Below are 19,549 nucleotides of genomic sequence, written 5' to 3'. Positions count from 1 at the left end.
GAAAAGCTTAGATACCCACGGTGGCCAAAAATAGAGATTTCCATGGCAAATTCCTTTAAGCAAATGAGCCGACTGAACCCTGGACGGTCTGCTTCTGTTTGGATCCACCATCCGTTAAGAAGATGCTTCTGAAAACTACATATGGACCACGTATCCTATACTCCCCATTTGCCAAAGTACTTCTTTACTTTTGCTGTTTGAAAAGCTACATGCAGTATATGCAATAATTTTGCTGGTGTTAATAGCATATTAGAAAATAAAAACATATTAAATTCAAATTTTGACATAACAGTGACTTTGACCATTCTACCTGACGGAATAGTCAAGTGCTTTCACAAGTGAAATAATTATGCTGTTTAATTTATAACATGATTAAGTTGACTGTAAGTATAAGTGCTAAATTTCAGGTACCGAGACTGTGGTTAGTTGAGGGTCTTTCATCTGGATCTTGTAAAGCCCTGTGGTCCTTTTTACAGGGTCTTTATTCTCCTTGATCACCTATTGGCTGCTCGCGTATTTATTGGTTCACCTCCCTCCCACTTGAATTTTGCCCTCTCTCAACATCTGTCTTTCCTTAACCCACACTTGTTTGGCATCTGTCTTCACATCATGTCATGTCTGTCTCTACAAGTCTCTCACTCTTGCTTTGTCCAAGATGCAGAATGAATTTAAATTCTGGGTGATTGGAGTGCAGATTGAAACCTTCTGAAGGGACCCTGGCCAGATCTAAAATAAGTTGTTTGATCACAGGGAGAGAGATGTAAAAACTTCAAGGGTAGGGTGGCAGATATGAAGATAGACAGGAGAAAGTGAGATGTGGAGATGGATGGGGGTAAAATTTTAGTACAAGATGAAAAATAGAAAGAAAATTAATTTTAAAGGAAATCTACACTAACAATTTTCTTTGTTCTGGACAATTAAAACTCAGGTTTAGTTTTCTTATTTTATCATGGGCTGTTTGCTGGGGCTTCCTCATAAATAAGGCAACCAGATTGTTTCAATAGAGCTTGCATCTAGCTTGTAATACAATTAATTGGCGATTCAGTTTGTATTATCCTTCTGCAATCTATGCACTCAAGGCATCCCTTTAAGTAGACAATAAATTCTTTTTGACAGGATAAGACTCTGGCACTAGGCACTTAGTCAAAATTAATCTCTTGGATATTAAATAAACATCCAGGAAAGGTGATCCCTGAGGCAGTGAGGAATAAAGCAAAAGGATGGGTGGGAGATCTGTCACTGAAATCTCACTGTTGGCTGCCAGGGCTCCCACCCTCTTACACTGAACTGAATTCTACGTGGTCTTTCAGGCTCAGCTTTGAGACCTTTTTTTAATTTTATTTTTAAAAATTTATTCGTTTTTATTTTTTATTGACGTATAGTTGATTTACAATGTTGTGTTAGTTTCTGCTGTACAGCAAAGTGTATCAGTTGTACATATACATATATCCACTCTTTTTTAGATTCTTTTCCCATATAGGTCATTAGAGAGTATTGAGTAGACTTCCCTGTGCTATACAGTAGGTTCTTACTTAGTTATCTATTTTGTACACAGTAGTGTGTTTATGTCAATCCCAATCTTCCCATTTATCCCTCCCCTGCTTTACCCCCTGGTAACCATATGTTTGTTTTCTACATCTGTGACTCTGTTCCTGCTTTGCAGATAAGTCCATTGACAGATGAATGGATAAAGATGAGGTAGTACATATATACAATGGAATATTACTCAGCCATAGAAACTAAATCATGCCATTTGCAGCAACATGGATGGACCTAGAGATGATCATATTAAGTGAAGTAAGTCAGACAGAGAAAGACAAATACCATATGATATTGCTTATATGTGGAATCTAAAATAAAGAGTACAAGTGAAATTGTTTACAAAGCTTTGAGTTATTTTATGCAGGAAGCACATTAGAGCCAAGAAGTAACACAGACCTGTGACGGGTCTGATCCCAGGGGGAAGCTTCCGTGTCATTGATTTTGCTGGGAATCTGAGCAGAATTAGGACTCCCAGAAAAACATACAGTTTACACTTCTGTGACGAAGAGGCATTTTCAAGTGTGGCTACCACTGTTCTCTACTCTCTCTAGCCAGAGAAACTCTGGTTCACTGGGGTGGAGAGTGGCTGCCCTGGGCCTGGGGTCCTGGAAGATCTCCCGACACAGAGCTGTGAATCTTCTGAATAGGAGGAAAACTGATGGCCAGAGGAAGCCCCCAAAGCTGGTGTTTCTCCAATTTTCATGTGCTTACCACTCCCCTGGGGATCTTGGTAAAATGCAGATTCCAGAGCTACTGACAGATTGAGTCGAGGGGTGGGAGGGCACCTAGAAGCTGCCTTTCCAGCAAGCTCCCAGGTGTCCCTGCTCTGTTATTTTGCGGTCTAGACTTTGAATGGAACAGCCCTAAGAAGTCCCTGTACCACGATTAATTCCATCAGGAAACCAGAACAGCTTCAATGAATATTCACAACCAAAGAACAGGCCTCTGGAAGGCTGCCCACAGGCTGGAGAGGGACCCAGGGCACCTCTGTCCAGCCAGTAAGATCAGCAAAATTGACTCTGGAATTCAGTGTGGTCGATGACAGAGCAGATCACCTTTCCATCCAGGAACCAGCATCCTGAGCAAATAGATGAGCGATGTTTGTGACCCCGAATGGGAAACCCCAAGCACAGAACCTGGGTGGTACCAATGGCAATGAATGGGGACCACCCTGACTGTGCCAGCCATGGTGAGTGACCCGCTATTTGTCCGGGCATGCAGAGAACCCATCAGGGCAGAGAAGTGACCAAGACCCCGGCCTCTGGTGGGGAAGCCTGGGTGCAGGACCTGCCTGCACTGTCATGTGTTAGCTGCATCCCTTAGGAAGTTCCTTAGCCTTTCGGGCCCTCATTATTTTCCATATGTAACTAGAGATATTAAAGTGCCTTCTTCCTGGGGTTGTTGTGAGACACATAAAAACACGTATCACCATGCCTGGAATTTAAAAATGCTCAATAAAGTTTACTTATCATGCTTCCAGCAAGATAAATTTTGCCTTTGATGATATCTAGCGACTTTATCAGAATAAAGACTTTCTTATACACCTTATTGTGACAAATGAAAAATATTCACACAAGAGCTGAAGTTTTTTTTTTTTTTTTTGAGTTCACTTGATTGGAGTATGTAAATTACAGTAAGTCCCCTACATACAAACGAGTTCTGTTTCCAGAGCGCATTCATAAGTCCAATTTGTTCGTAAGTCCAACAAAGTTAGCCTAGGTGCCAAACTAGCACAATCGGCTACATAGTACTGTACTATAATAGGTTTATAATGCTTTTCACATAAGTAATACATAAAAAACAAACAAAAAATAAACATTTTTAATCTTACAGTACCTTGAAAAGTACAGTAGTACAGTACAACAGCTGGCATACAGGGGCTGGCATCGAGTGAACAGGCAAGAAGAGCTACTGACTGAGGAGGAGAGGAGGGGGGCGATGGTAGAGCTGAAGGATCGTCAGCAATAGGAGACGGAGGGCAAGTTGCAATTTCACTCACGCCTGACGTGGATGGCACAGGTTCTGGTTCCTTGCTGTATTCAATTCTATCTACCCTCTCGAAAAAATGATCCAGTGATGTCTGGGTAGCAGCTCTTTTTTTCTCGTCATAGATGACACAGTAGCACTGGACTGCATTCTGAACGGCTGCTGCAACCTTCGTGTACCGTTCTATGTTCGGGTCCTGTGCCTCAAAAACTAACAGTGCCTCCTTAAATAAAGAAAATCCGCTGCCATTTCCTGCGTTGTGAATCACTTTGGTTCTTCAGTTTCTTCTTCTTCCTCTTGTCTCTCTTTGTCCTTTCTGTGGGCCTCCAATTCCTGGTGCTTCTTAGCAGTACCAGCTGCATCACTGCTGCTTTTACACTTCTTTCCGGACATCCTGGGCTTGAAATAAAGATACTGTACTAGTGTACAGTACAGTAAAGTACACAAAAGCACAACTATTTGCAGAGGATGCAGGCACGTGACAATGTACACCAGACACATGAACTAACTTACATGATTGGACACGCCAATGCATGTTTACATCTTTGAAAGTTCGCAACTTGAAGGTTCACACGTAGGGGACTTAACTGTATCTTGTTAAAATTAGTTTGCTGTTTTTGTGATAATAACCAGGCAGTAGCATAAAGCCATCCTAGACTATTTCCTCTAAATTAGCATTCTAACTTAGGGACAGTTTCATCTCACAGATTAGCCAGTTTTAACAAAGTGAAAATATTTGTCACTTCTGATATCCTGACTCCTGGGAATCTTTGTTGGCAGGCCTGCACACGCATCAGCTGGACTCCGAGTTCTCTCGGAATATGTGCTGTGTTTATGCATAATTCATTCTGTTCTTTGCTCTCTGTTGTACACGATCTATTCCTATTGCTATGAGAATAGCGATTCAATGACAGTAACCTCTTTACTTTGTTTCAGTCATTTCCACAGTTACTGTGGTGATGGGTTGATTCAGGCTTTGATGCTGATGAAAAGGAAAAGAGAAACTTTTTTCAATAAAGTGACTCTGTTCCGCTCAATTTGCTTTGCATCTCTTTGTGCCTCAAATTTAGCAAGTGAAACGTTTGTTCCCAGGGATGATCTGAAATACGGGGTTGGCTGTCACATGCATGATTGATTCTAAACATACGCCTGAGTCTTTCCTACAAGATTGAATCCTAGGACAGCAAAACACACTGTAAAAAAGGCTTTCCTGTCATTGGCAGGTACACCGTCATGTCTGACTTAACCCCTGGATTGTAAACAAGCAGTGGCTGGCAAGGGATCACAAACAAAACCAGTCTCTGAGTCTCTGTCTTCCACAAGTCTCGCCAGGAAAGGTATCTCTCCGAGCCATCCCTCCCCTTCACCCTCTCTTGGTCCTTGACTCTTTCTGTCCCCCTCCTCCCAGGCATATTCACTTTCCTTGTGTCCATTTTTGCATCTGTCTGCCCCTCTCTGGTTTCTGTGGCTGAGCAGTGAGTCATGGAAACTACTCAAGACCCATGTCTCCCGGTTTATCCTCCAGCCATATCCTGTTATGTGTTTGTCTTTCAGCTGCCCTTGGAACAAGATGCCTTCTTCAGTGCTATTTCTCTTGTTTAAATTTTCTGTCTTTGAATTACCAACCATCACCCCCATTTTAAAATATTTTCTTTAATTTCTTTTTAAAAAAGTAGTAATTTGGCTAAATGACAGTGTCTCTTTCCATTATGGCCTGGGTAATGGTATAAGGTGCTAACTTTAATTAGTTCTATTTAGTGCTTCAAACCCAAGTGGTCCTGTGATCATTCTCTCCCTCCAACAGCAGTGAGAAATAGTACAGATTTTCAGAGTATATGTGCAAAAGTTTGATTTCCATTTCTCTTGACAATCCTGCTATTTTTCTGATTTGGGAGAGTCTAGCTATATCCAATTAGTGGGACTGATTTTCCTATAAGTTAAATTGAATGTCTCTGGAATATTGGCTAAGTGCCAGTTCAAATGTGACATGAGTTGGAAAACTGAATCTTGTGGGTCAAATCTGGCCTGACACCTGTTTTGTAGTTTTATTGACACACAGCCATACTCATCTGTTTATGTATTGTCTGTGACTGCTTTCACACTACAGAGACTATGCCCTGTAACGCCTAAAATATTTGCTGTCTGACACTAGAAAAAAATGTTTGTGCACTCGTGGACTACCCCCACACACCAGGCCTGGAAAATGTCCCTGGTTATGTCTCCAGGCAAAGTTTATCAGAAGTTCAGCCTGATATCTGAAAATCTCTTTTCCCCCAATTTGTGAAAATCACATATTAACTCATAGGAAAGGCCAGATTATTTTCAGATACCACAAAGGTATTTTGCATACAAACAGGGTTGCCAGATAAAAGACACAGGACACTAAGTTAAATTTGAATTTCAGAAGAACTACAAATATTTTTTTGATATATGTATGTTCCAAATATTGCATGGGACATACACTAAAAATTTATTTATTTTTCTGAAATTCAAATTTGACTGGACATCTTGTTCTTTTATTTGCTAAATCTGACAGGCCTCTCTATAAAAGGATGAAAAGAAGGACAATGAAGAGAATTTGAAGCAACGTCTACTTCACCGTGTGAAGTTTCTAGTTTATTAGCACCTTCTGATGTATTGTCTGGTCACATTCCAGAGTTCTCCAGTTTATATTCATGCTTTGAGTTAATAATGAGAGACTTCATTCTTTACACCCAGGTGTTTGGCACACAGGTGGTCTGCTTTCCAACCCCGGAATCCATGCTGTTTCTTGGCAATTTGAAAATTTCAACTGTCCATCAGATTTCAGGAGGGAGAGCACTTTTCAATACAAGATGAAGGGGAATTACGCAGTAGGACTTCCTAGGTTTGATTTAATCACAGGAGGAGAGCAAAAAATAGAAAGTTTTACAAAACAAGTGGTTGGGAGAATTGGCAAGAGTCCAACCGGTCTAATACTGCTCTATCTGTAAGGAACAGTGTTAGGGATTTAACTGTAATTTGGAAACATTGGGCAATGCAGAATATTTATTTATTTATTTATTTATATTTATATTTATGAAACTGAATCACTTTGCTGTACACCAGAAACTAACACAACATTGTAAATTAACTATACTTCAATTTAAAAAAAAATTACCCCCCCAAAAGAACAAATAAATAAAAAATAAAACCGACATGATAACGTCGGGTTTTAGGCTGACCTGGAGTTTAACAGCTTCCTGTGTCATAGCGAGCACAGCTCAGGGCAGTGTCTCCTATCTTCATAGTCACTTAGTCATCATTTCCATGGCCGGGGAAGCCCAGTGCAGAATATTAACTGAGAGAAAGCAAAGTTAGTTAAACAGAAAAATAATATATTAAAATTTCTGTATTAGAGGCAAGCTTCTGCTTAGGTGTGCCTTAGACTACTTAATGGACTCCTGGGAAGGCTTTCTCTAGTCGCGGCAAGTGGGGGCTACACTTCATTGCGGGTGCACGGGCTTCTCATTGCGGTGGCTTCTCATGTTGCGGAGCACGGGCTGTAGGCATGCAGGCTTCAGTAGTTGCGGCATGTGGCTTAGTAGTTGTGGCGCAGGGGCTTACTTGCTCTGTGGCATGTGGGATCTCCCCAGACCAGGGCTCAAACTCGTGTCCCCTGCATTGACAGGCGGATTCTTAACCACTGCACCACCAGGGAAGTGCTTTGCTGAGCAATTATAAGTCAATAACCACACGATTTTGGTTCTCTATTTCTCATCTGAAGAAGCTACGTTAGAAGATTTTGAAGGTTCTTACCAGGTCTAAACCTTGACTTCTGTTACATGCCTATGCACATTAGATTAGATTGTGATGTCTACAGTATGTCCAAAATATCAAAATTATCAAATGTAAATGTGAACACGAGCCCCAAATTTGGGAAACATGACAGCACTGGAAGCTGGCCTCTATAGACGAGACTGATTCCCATCAAATTAGAACAGACCTGTTTAAATTAGATGGAACACTGGTTTAATATCTTAGGTTTGTCTACTTCTAGCACATGTTCACGAAATCTTTGTATGTCTGAAATTCTGTTCCTCTCTTTCTTTATAAATCTTTTAGTTTCCTGGTGGTTTGTAAAAGTTTCAGAGAAAATTTTAATTGACAGTAACTTCCATTCTATGGTGCCCGGTTTGAAAGTAGGTATCATAGAAAGGAAATCTGTCTTCTGTGGGGTTTGTGATGTAGTAATCCATCAGTTCTATAGAAAAAAATACACATGAGTGTATGGTAAAAGTTTCAGTGGAAATAACTGACTCGATATGCTTATTCAGAAATACTTATTTGGGATAATACAACTAGAATTGGGGAGATGCTGATGTGTGTTCTCCATGTTAAGTATTAAAAAAAAATACAGATCTAAGAGAGCAAAAAGAGTATGTAGGTATGCTAAGATTAACTTATATGTCTGCTAAAACACCATTTCTAAAAATCGATTTTAAATTTAAAACATGATAGATGAGGCTAAAATTGCCTCTGCCCACACCCTGATTCTTCTCCCTTCACCCCCACCCCTTTTGAGGTAAGTACCGCTGTTGTTTTTGTGTGGGTCCTTTCAGGGGATTTTCAATGCATTTTCTCACAGAGAGTTGACTTTGCTGTTTTCTGTATGTGTGAATAAGCCCAGCCTGCTATGTTTGTCAGTGTTGGATGGGAAAACAATGATGCTGCTGAAAGACCTTTTGCACTGGGCTTGATTATCAGATTGAAGACGGCTACACTGTGGGCTCGCATCAGGGCAAGGAGTGTGTGTGTGTGTGTGTGTGTGCGTGCGTGCATATGCTGTCATGTGTACACACACGCACATATAAATTTGGTTCAGCAGCCACTCTGCACCTCGGTTTCCTTATCTGCAACCCTGAATGTGATGATCCAGAACATCACTATGGTTCGTTCAGCTTTTGGTTTCTCTGGTCTCTTATTCTGAGTGCTAACATAGCTGAAAAGATGGCTATGTGACAGGACTTCTGTTCTTTCCCCATAGTGTTTAGTTATAGTTTCTGTTTATGGCATCTAATATTGTTTGCAAAAGCTGTATACATACTCATTTGCTCTAAGTAGATCCAACTCATTTCTGTTCCCACAGACCAGGAGGGAATGTTCAGTGATATTGGTCATCCTTTAACAGCATCTCATGGTCATTTCTTATGAGTTTTGTCCAACTCATTTGGAGTTAATCCCACTAAATTTACCCTCTCATAGTTGTTCTGGGTATCACTGTAATCCCTCATCACACCAAACCTAGTGATCAATGCTGACAACGCACATGTGATATCCTGCAACCCCTTGCTTCAGAGCCGAAAATTAAGCTCAGCTTCTGTGAGTCTTTGTAAGATAGAAAGACTTTCTCTTTCTCTCTCAAAACAGAAATTAGAAATTCTAAAAGATATATGCACTGCTATGCTCACAGAATCACTACTTACAATGGCCAAGACATGGAAACAACCTAAATGTCCATCAACAGATGAACAGATAAAGAAGATGTGGTATACATACAATGGAATACCACTCAACCATAAAAAAAGTGAAATAATGCCATTTGCAGCAACATGGTTGGACCTAGAGATTATTATACTAAGTGAAGTAAATCAGACAAAGACAAATATAATATGATATCACATACTTGGAATCTAAAAAAATTATAAAAATGAACTTATTTACCACACAAAAACAGACTCACAGACTTAGAGGACAGATTTGTGGTAACCAAAGGGAAAGGTTGGGGGAAGGATAGAATAGGAGTTTGGGATTAAAATATACACACGACTATACATAAAACAGATAAACAACAAGGACCCACTGTATAGCACAGGGAACTATACTCAGTATCGTGTAATAATGTATAAGGGAAAATCATCTGAAAAAGAATATATAGATATAGATATATGTATATGCATCTGAATCACTTTGCTGTACACCTGAAACTAACACAACATTGGAAATCAACTATACTTAAATTTAAAAAATTGGGGAAAAAATCCCTGCTACTTGTACTGAAGCATCAAAAGATAGATTTTTTTTTCTTTACAATACCAGATCTGGTTTATTATTATTATTATTATTATTATTATTATTATTGGGTTATAGTTGCTTTCCAATGTTGTGTTAGTTTCTGCTATACGCCAAAGTGATCAGCTATATGTATACATATATCCCCTCCTTCTTGAACCTCCTAACCCCCCATCCCATGCATCTAGTCATCACAAAGCACCAAACTGAGCTCCCTGTGCTATACAGCAGGTTCCCAATAGCGATCTGTTTTACACATGGTAGTGTATATATGTCAATCCCAATCTCCCGGTTCATGCCACCCCTCTTCTGCCACTGTGCCCATACATCCATTTTCTCCATCTGCATCTCTATTCCTGCCCTGCAAATATGTTCATCTGTACCATTTTTCTAGATTTCACATATATGTGTTAATATATGATATTTGTTTTTCTCTTTATGACTTATTACACTCTGTATGACAGACTCTAGGTCCATTCACACCTCTACAAAGTACACAGTTTTGTTCCTTTTTATGGCTGAGTAATGTTCCATTGTATACATGTACTGAAACTTCTTTATCCATTCATCTGTCGATGGACATTTAATTTGTTTCCATGACCTGGCTATTGTAAATAGTGCTGCAGTGAACATTGGGATACATGTGTCCTTTTGAATTATGGTTTTCTCAGGGTATATGCCCAGTAGTGGGATTGCTGGGTCATATGGTAGTTCTATTTTTAGTTTTTTAAGGAACCTCCATACTGTTCTCCATAGTGGCTGTATCAATTTACATTCCCGCCAACAGTTCAAGAGGGTTCCCTTTTCTCCACACCCTCTCCAGCATTTATTGTTTGTAGATGGTTTGATGATGGCCATTCTAACTGGTGTGAGGTGATACCTCATTGTAGTTTTGATCTGCATTTCTCTAGTAATTAGTGATGTTGAGCAGATTTTCATGTGCCTCTTGGCCATCTGTATGTCTTCTTTGAAGAAATTTCTATTTAGGTCTTCTGCCCATTTTTTGATTGTATTGCTTGTTTTTTTGATATTTAGCTGCATGAGCTGTTTGCATATTTTGGAGATTAATCCCTTGCCCATTGCGTTGTTTGCAAATATTATCTCCAATTCTGAGGGTTGTCTTTTTGTCTTGTTTATGGTTTCCTTTGCTGTGCAAAAGATTTTAAGTTTCATTAGGTCCCATTTTTAAATTTTTGTTTTTATTTCCATTTCTCTAGGAGGTGGGTCAAAAAGGATCTTGCTGTGATTTATGTCATAGAGTGTTCTGCCTATGTTTTCCTCTAAGAGTTTTATAGTGTCTGGCCTTACATTTAAGTCTTTAATCCATTTTTAGTTTATTCTTGTGTATGGTGTTAGGGAGTGTTCTAATTTCATTCTTTTACATGTAGTTGTCCAGTTTTCCCAGCACCACTTACCGAAGAGGCTGTCTTTTCTCCATTTTATATTCTTACCTCCTTTGTCATAGATTAGGTGACCATAGGTGTGTGGGTTTATCTCTGGGCTTTCTATCCTGTTTCATTGATCTATATTTCTGTTTTTGTACCAGTACCATACTGTATTGATTACTGTAGCTTTGTAGTATAGTCTGAAGTCAGGGAACCTGATTCCTTCAGCTCCATTTTTCATTCTCAAGATTACTTTGGCTATTTGGGTTCTTTTGTGTTTGCATACAAATTGTAAAATTTTTGTTCTAAATCTGTGAAAAATGCCATTGTTAATTTGATAGAGATTGCATTAAATCCATAGATTGCTTTGTGTATTATAGTCATTTTCACAATATTGATTCTTCCAATCCAAGATCATGGTATATTTCTCCATCTGTTTATGTTATCTTTGATTTCTTTCAAGAGTGTCTTATAGTTTCTGTGTACAGGATTTTACCTCATTGGGTAGGTTTATTCCTAGGTATTTTATTCTTTTGGGTGCAATGGTAAATGGGATTGTTTCCTTAATTTCTTTTTCTGATCTTTCGTTGTTAGTATATAGGAATGCAAGAGCCATTTTGTAACCTGCAACTTTACCAAATTCACTGATTACCTCTAGTAGTTTTCTGGTGGCATCTTTAGGATGCATATGTATCATAGTATCATGCCATCTGCAAACAGTGACAGTTTTATTTCTTCTTTTCCAATTTCGATTCTTTTTATTTCTTTTCCTTTTCTGATTGCTGTGGCTAGGACTTCCAAAACTATGTTGAATAATTAATAGTGGCAAGAGTGGACATCCTTGTCTTGTTACTGATCTTAGAGGAAATGCTTTCAATTTTTCACCATTGAGAATGATGTTTGCTGTGGGTTTGTCATATATGGCCTTTATTATGTTGAAGTAGGTTCCCTCTATGCCCACTTTCTGGAGAGCTTTTATCACAAATGGGTGTTGAATTTTGTCAAAAGCTTTTTCTGCATCTATTGAGGTGATAATATGATTTTTATTTTTAATTTATCAATATGGTGTATCACATTGATTGATTTGCTTATATTGAAGAATCCTTGCATCACTGGATAAATCCCACTTGACAATTGTGTATGATCCTTTTAATGTGTTGCTGGATTCTGTTTGCTAGTATTTTGCTGAGGATTTTGGCATCTATGTTCATCAGTGATATTGGTCTGTAATTTTCTTTTTGTGTGTGATATCTTTGTCTGGCTTTGGTATCAGGGTGATGGTGGCCTCAAAGAATGAGTCCAGAAGTAGTCCTTCTTCTGCAAATTTTTGGAAGAGTTTGAGAAAGATGGGTGTTAGCTCTTCTCTAAATGTGTGATAGAGTCACCTGTGAAGCCATCTGGGTCCTGGACTTTTGTTTTTTGGAAGATTTGAATTTTGTCAAAAGCTTTTTCTGCATCTATTGAGGTGATTATATGATTTTTATTTTTAATTTGTCAATATGGTGTATCACATTGATTGATTTGCTTATATTGAAGAATCCTTGCATCCCTGGATAAATCCCACTTGACAATTGTGTATGATCCTTTTAATGTGTTGCTGGATTCTGTTTGCTAGTATTTTGCTGAGGATTTTGGCATCTATGTTCATCAGTGATATTGGTCTGTAATTTTCTTTTTGTGTGTGATATCTTTGTCTGGCTTTGGTATCAGGGTGATGGTGGCCTCAAAGAATGAGTCCAGAAGTAGTCCTTCTTCTGCAAATTTTTGGAAGAGTTTGAGAAAGATGGGTGTTAGCTCTTCTCTAAATGTGTGATAGAGTCACCTGTGAAGCCATCTGGTCCTGGACTTTTGTTTGTTGGAAGACTTTTAATCACAGTTTCAATCTCATTACTTGTGATCGGTCTGTTCATGTTTTCTATTTCTTCCTGGTTCAATCTTGGAAGATTATACCTTTCTAAGAATTTGTCCATTTCCTCCAGGTTGTCCATTTTATTGGCATATAGTTTCTTGTAGTACTCCCTTATAATCCTTTGTATTTCTGCAGTATCATTTGTAATTTCTCCTTTTTAATTTCTAATTTTATTGATTTGAGTCTTCTCCCTTTTTATTTTTCTTGATGATTCTGGCTAAAGGTTTATCAATTTTGTTTATTTTCTCAAAGAACCAGTTTTTAGTTTTTTTGATCTTTGCTCTTGTTTTATTCATTTCTATTTCATTTATTTTTGCTCTGATCTTTATGATTTCTTTCCTTCTACTAACTTTGGGTTTTGTTTGTTCTTCTTTCTCTAACTGCTTTAGATGTAAGGTTAGGTTGTTTATTTGAGATTTTTCTTGTTTCTTGAGGTAGGATTGAATTGCTATAAACTTCCCTCTTAGGACTGCTTTTGCTGCATTCCATAGGTTTTGTGTCACTGAGTTTTCATTGTCATTTGTTTCTATGTATTTTTTGATTTCCTCTTTGATTTCTTCAGTGATCTCTGACTTCTATGATTATGTGAAAGTGAATTTGAATGAACTAATTTTCTTTCTCTATCAAATGGATGATCACAATCTTATCTGGGTACTGGTGTTCCTTTATAATCTCTGCATCCTGATCCTGCATCTGTGACGTTAGGATGTTGTTGCTGTTGTTGTTTTCTAATACTCTTGAAGTCTCCCTCCTCAGCCAGAGTCGCTGGTCCTCCTCACATCGAATGAAGCCTGGTGAAAACTAGAGTCCAGGCAGAGAGAAGAGACGGCTTCCTGCAGAGAGCTGAGCACAGGGGGACAGTGTTTTAAGAGACTCTTGTTGTTTTCAATGCTGTAGGACAAATGCAAAACAAGCAAAAATAAACTTCTTGAAAACATATACAAACAAAACAAATGGAAAATACCTTTTGCAAAGTTGTAACCTCTTTGTAATTGTGTCTTTGTTACTAACCATGTTGAGCAGTTGAATAGCTAAATAATCTGAGGTTTTCAAACTAGGCCTGAATAAAATTCCACCTTAAAAGTGGCATTCCTGTGTAACCACTGACAGTTGCCACTTGGTGAAGGTATCTTCTTTCTGATTTTACAGCTGTTGGTGTCTGGTTTGCTTCAGCCAGCTTCCTCCTCAGTCTCATTGTTATTGAAAGTAGGGGTCCGGCTGCTCGCCGCTCTAAAGGCAATGAAGAGGCAAGGTTGGTGGAAAGGAAAGTTTGCTTTATTTTGGATGCCAGCAACCAGGGTCAGGGGCGGGGCAGACTCCTGTCCAAAGGCCAACTTCCCCCCACTGAAAACCAGTGCACAAGAGCTTTTATAGGCAGAGGGAGGGGGCCACATGCAGAAACAGCACAGGCAGCTCTGACAGTCATCTTGAAATTGGTCATCGGTGGTTTGGCCAGCGTCATCTTGATTGTTTTAAGTAAAGTTAGTTTTTAGTTCCAGGGTTGGTTTTTTCCCATTTCCTCGAGGCCAATTCTTGGAATTGTGGCAGCTTATGTCACGGCTACAGTCTGGTCATCATGTGGTTAACTTCTTCCTCCTGGTGGGGGTTTCAGTATCCATATGATAGCTCACAGGATGCGGCTCAGAATATTCTCTATAGCCTTTGAAGAGAACTAAAGGTCCTTGACTGAGCTTAATGACTAAAATATTATTATTTGGTCTTGTTGGACTGTTTCCCTTTATTTCTGTATTTTCTCACTTCTCTGATTAAATTTATTCTTTGGCTAAAATTTTTCCACAGACAAAAGTCAGGCAGAGGACATGGACGGCAAGGACCATAGGGTCCTGCTTTGTTCCATTGTCACCTGTGACTTCCAGTTAAAATTGTATCACACTCAGATGATTGGAAAGCAGTATAGACATGTAAGGAAGAGATTCAACTTCCGAGGTGTCAACACTCTTCAATAATTGCCAGAAAATCTCCAGCAGTAACACATTCAAAAACATCTAAAGAAATAGTTCAATTCCATGGGAATTTACTGTGTCCATCTTGGATTTAATTTGATATTAATTGCCATTCTTACAGTGTTACGTTAATACCACAAACATAATGCGGTATCCTTAGGGGTCATGAAATACATTGCTTTATATAGATGATTTGAGTCTTGCTCTAAAAATTTTGTCTTAATTAAACCAGTAATTCATTTAAGATTAAGAAAGACAATTAAAAGCATATTCTTTTATGCCTTTTTACAAGCCAGCGATGCTTCTAGAAGTTTGTGGTAATGTATAGAAGAAATATTTTTACGTAATTGTTTCAAATTTTACAGAAGTGAGTTTAAACATTTTCTAGAAAACTATCCAGTGCTGATCTTAGTTCTCAAGGGTACAAAGAAACCATGTTTATTTCTAAATTTTGTGCCCAGAAGCCAGAAACAAAACAAACAAAACAAAAACAAAAACTCCTTTGATCAGAGGTGTGCTGAAGAGAGTTATAGCTAGAATGTTGATGGTACTTGTTTTCTGTTTCTTTGGTCTCACTTCTGCACTGGTGCTATTATAATATTCATTTCTTCTTTCTGATGCACAAAAGTGTGTCCTTCCTGCAGTAAACTATGCTAGTGACATATAAGCCTAATTCTTTTCCTTCTTGAGGTCAGCAAGATAATCCTCACCAGTTTCCTTGTGTCTCTGGGTGGACATACTTGCTCTTTTTTTTTTTCAAGTGTTTTATATATTTATTTATTTCTAATTTTATTGGAGTATAGTTGATTTATAATTTTGTGTTGGTTTCAGGTGTACAGCATAGTGATTCAGTTATACATATACATAACACATTTTTTTCAGATTCTTTTCTCCTATAGGTTATTACAGAATATGGAGTAGAATTCCCTGTGCTATACAGTAGGTCCCTGTTGGTTATCTATTTTATTTTATTTTTTTCATTCTACCTCCTACTTTATTTATTTATTTATTTTTAATTAAGTATATTTGCTTTACAATGTATTGTTAGTTTCTGCTATACAACAAAGTGAATCAGCTATATGTGTACATATATCCCCTCCCTCTTGAGCCTCTGTCCCACCCCACATACCACCCCTCTAGGTCATCACAGAGCACTGAGCTGAGCTCTCTGTTCAGCAAATTCAAACTAGCTATCTATTTTACATATGGTAGTGTATATATGTCAATGCTACTCTCAATTTGTCCCACCCTCACCTTCCCCCCATGTCCACAGGTCGTTTCTCTACGTCTCTGTCTCTTTTTCTGCCCTGCAAATATGGTCATCACTATCATTTTTCTAGATTCCATATATATGACTTAATATATGATATTTGTTTTTCTCTTTCTGACTTACTTCACTCTGTATGACAGACTCTAGTTTCATCCACTTACTTGCTTTTAAAATTTAGTACATCAGTCAATGTCTAGTTTGGTGCCAAATTGCTATGCTTCTAAAATAATCATCATGAAAGTGTAAAATATCATTCTTAGGCTTGATACGTACAACTCTTCTTCACTTTAGGCCAAGCCTATACTGGAAATTTAGAATTCATCCTTTCTAATACTGCAATTTTATTTTTTATTTCAGGCCATAATTTTCAGTACAGGCCATAAGTTTTCATTTGTATGGAAAGTTTAATAATAGAGAGATGTGCAATCTATGTTAAAACTCTCAGACTCATACACAAAGGCTAAATTATAGATATAGTTAGTTGGAATTAGATTTATCAATATTTCCCTTATGGCATTTTTTTTTTTGTCTTAAGAAATTTCTTTGCCACATTGAGATCAATGGACCATGCTTATGCTCAGGGTTGGAAACCTTGGAAAAAACTTGAGCAGACCATAAGATTTTACCTGTGGCTGGCAGTCAAGACCATGCAAGTAGGAAAATAAGGGCAAGGCAGAATTGTAAACAGCTTGACTAAGTATTGAAGACATGTTCCAACAAACTCATAGAGCCCAGCTGCAGAGACTGGGAATTTTTTTTTTTTTTTTTTTTTGCTCCTGGCATCTAGAGACTCCAATGATCATTCAACAAAGCATTTAGTCTCCCAAAAATAGTTTATAAAAGTCACTAAACAAAAAACTATAATCCACAACAAACTGCAACAAGAAAATCTGGGAAGCAGGGGGAATCTGAATTCCAAAGTTACCACATAATAATATTTAAAATGTCAAGGTGTTAGCAAAAGTTATGAGGCAAGAAAGGAAAGTGTGGTTTATTTACACACACACACACACGCAATGAAATGAATAAAAACTGTCCTTGAGGAAGCCCACACATTGGACTTACTAGACAAAGAGCTAGATGTAACAATGGACAAAAAAAAAAAAAACTAAAGGAAAACAAGAGAATGATGTATCATCAAATACAGAATACCAATAAAGAGAAATTATTATTTTTTTTAAATGTAAACTCAGGAACTAAAAGTATAAGAGCTAAAATGAAAAATTCACTGGAGAATATCAACACCAGATTTGAGTAGGCAGAAGAAAGAACCTGTGAACTTGAAGATAGGACAATAGAAATGATCTGGTCTGAGGATCGGGTTGGGGGGGGGGGAAGAACAAAGGAAATGATACCAAACAATAGAAGAGCAGGGAACACTTTCTAAATCATTCTATGAGGACAGCATTACTTTGAAAACAAAGCCAAAAACGTTATAAGAAAAGAAAACTATAGACCAATATCTCTTACAAATATAGATGCACAATCCTCCACAAAATACTAGCATCCTGAATTCAGCAGTGTATTGAAAGTATTATATACAGTATTATTGAAAGTATTATATGAGATTTATCCCAGGAATGCAAAGATGCTTCAACATATAAAAACCAATAGATATGGGCTTCCCTGGTGGCGCAGTGGTTGCGCGTCCGCCTGCCGATGCGCAGAAAAGCATTTGATAAAATCCAATAATCTTTCATGTGTAAAATATACCACAAACAAAAATAGAAAGACACTTATGCCAAATAATAAAGAGAATTTTTGGAAAAAGCAGCTAACATCATACTCAATGATGAAAGATTGATGGCATTCCCTATAGAATCAAGAATAAGACAAGAATGCCTGATTTTACTACTTCTATTCAACAGTATACTCAAGTTCTAGCCCAAACAATTAGGCAATAAAAAGAAATAAAAGGCTTCCAGCTCAGAGAGGAAGAGATAAAACTATAATTTTTCACAGAGAACATGAATCTTGAAAAAGAAAATAAAGTTGGAAGGCTCATACTTCTCAACTTCCATATTTATTACAAACTACAGTAATCAGAAGAGTTTGGTATTGGCATAAGGATAGACATATGGATCAATGGAATAGAATAAAGAGTTCAGAAATCAGCACTCACATCTTTGGCCAGTGGTGCAAAGATCTTTCAGTGAGGGAGAGAATAGACTTGATTTTGTGAAAACTGGTTATTCACATGGAAAAGAATGAAATTGGATCCATACCCCCCATCATATAAAAAATTAACAGAGAGACCTTTAAGATGGCAGAGGAGTAAGATGTGGAGATCACCTTCCTCCCCACAAACTTACTTGCTTTTAAAATTTAGTACATCAGTCAATGTCTAGTTTGGTGCCAAATTGCTATGCTTCTAAAATAATCATCATGAAAGTGTAAAATATCATTCTTAGGCTTGATACGTACAACTCTTCTTCACTTTAGGCCAAGCCTATACTGGAAATTTAGAATTCATCCTTTCTAATACTGCAATTTTATTTTTTATTTCAGGCCATAATTTTCAGTACAGGCCATAAGTTTTCATTTGTATGGAAAGTTTAATAATAGAGAGATGTGCAATCTATGTTAAAACTCTCAGACTCATACACAAAGGCTAAATTATAGATATAGTTAGTTGGAATTAGATTTATCAATATTTCCCTTATGGCATTTTTTTTTTTGTCTTAAGAAATTTCTTTGCCACATTGAGATCAATGGACCATGCTTATGCTCAGGGTTGGAAACCTTGGAAAAAACTTGAGCAGACCATAAGATTTTACCTGTGGCTGGCAGTCAAGACCATGCAAGTAGGAAAATAAGGGCAAGGCAGAATTGTAAACAGCTTGACTAAGTATTGAAGACATGTTCCAACAAACTCATAGAGCCCAGCTGCAGAGACTGGGAATTTTTTTTTTTTTTTTTTTTTGCTCCTGGCATCTAGAGACTCCAATGATCATTCAACAAAGCATTTAGTCTCCCAAAAATAGTTTATAAAAGTCACTAAACAAAAAACTATAATCCACAACAAACTGCAACAAGAAAATCTGGGAAGCAGGGGGAATCTGAATTCCAAAGTTACCACATAATAATATTTAAAATGTCAAGGTGTTAGCAAAAGTTATGAGGCAAGAAAGGAAAGTGTGGTTTATTTACACACACACACACACGCAATGAAATGAATAAAAACTGTCCTTGAGGAAGCCCACACATTGGACTTACTAGACAAAGAGCTAGATGTAACAATGGACAAAAAAAAAAAAAAAACTAAAGGAAAACAAGAGAATGATGTATCATCAAATACAGAATACCAATAAAGAGAAATTATTTTTTTTTTTAAATGTAAACTCAGGAACTAAAAGTATAAGAGCTAAAATGAAAAATTCACTGGAGAATATCAACACCAGATTTGAGTAGGCAGAAGAAAGAACCTGTGAACTTGAAGATAGGACAATAGAAATGATCTGGT

At 37.7% G+C, this 19,549-nt stretch overlaps 1 protein-coding gene across 12 annotated transcripts in view; it reads left to right on the top strand.

Annotated features, from left to right (window-relative positions):
- LOC102992272 (translation initiation factor IF-2-like) overlaps positions 1-19,549 on the top strand; it is a 111,815-nt gene that overhangs the window by 66,303 nt on the left and 25,963 nt on the right. For 5 of the 12 annotated variants that reach the window (XR_008618414.1, XR_008618415.1, XR_008618413.1 and 2 more), the window contains exon 3: positions 4,752-4,865. The exons of 4 other annotated variants lie outside the window; for them this stretch is intronic. The gene's annotated coding sequence lies outside the window, so the exon portion shown is untranslated. Of the gene's footprint in view, positions 1-4,751; positions 4,866-5,082; positions 5,161-6,064; positions 6,141-13,595; positions 13,643-19,549 lie in introns of those variants that run through there. 3 more of the 12 variants (XR_008618416.1, XR_008618417.1, XR_008618412.1) reach the window with 3 other exon arrangements.

Source organism: Physeter macrocephalus, chromosome 10 (genome assembly GCF_002837175.3).
Source record: "Physeter macrocephalus isolate SW-GA chromosome 10, ASM283717v5, whole genome shotgun sequence".
In the NCBI taxonomy this organism is placed as follows: domain Eukaryota; kingdom Metazoa; phylum Chordata; class Mammalia; order Artiodactyla; family Physeteridae; genus Physeter; species Physeter macrocephalus.
Note: the sequence above shows the minus strand (reverse complement) of the source record. Positions and strands in the feature narration are given on the sequence as shown.